This window comes from Crocuta crocuta, unplaced genomic scaffold (assembly GCF_008692635.1).
Source record: "Crocuta crocuta isolate KB4526 unplaced genomic scaffold, BGI_CrCroc_1.0 scaffold46, whole genome shotgun sequence".
Classification (NCBI taxonomy): Eukaryota; Metazoa; Chordata; class Mammalia; order Carnivora; family Hyaenidae; genus Crocuta; species Crocuta crocuta.
In genome coordinates this window covers 826060-826356 of record NW_027530975.1, presented here as the reverse complement: position 1 = coordinate 826356, position 297 = coordinate 826060, and positions in this window count along the sequence as shown.

The following is a 297-nucleotide window of genomic DNA, read 5'->3' as shown; positions in this document are numbered from 1 at the left end:
AATATATATATATAAATCCCTAAAGGTGAATAAGAAAAAAAAAAGTCAGTAAAGGGGGGAGAAAAAGGCAAGCCATATTGACCACACAATTCAAGAGAAGTAGAAAACCAACTTGTCAATAAACTGACAAAATGCTCACTCTTACTACTAGTAAATGAAATACAAAACAATACCACTATGATATATCCTTGCGTAGCCTTCAAATTGGCAACAAAATTTAAATCTAACAATAGAGGGACACCTGGGTGGCTCAGTTGGTTGAGCATCCAGCTCTTGATTTTGGCTCAGGTCATGATG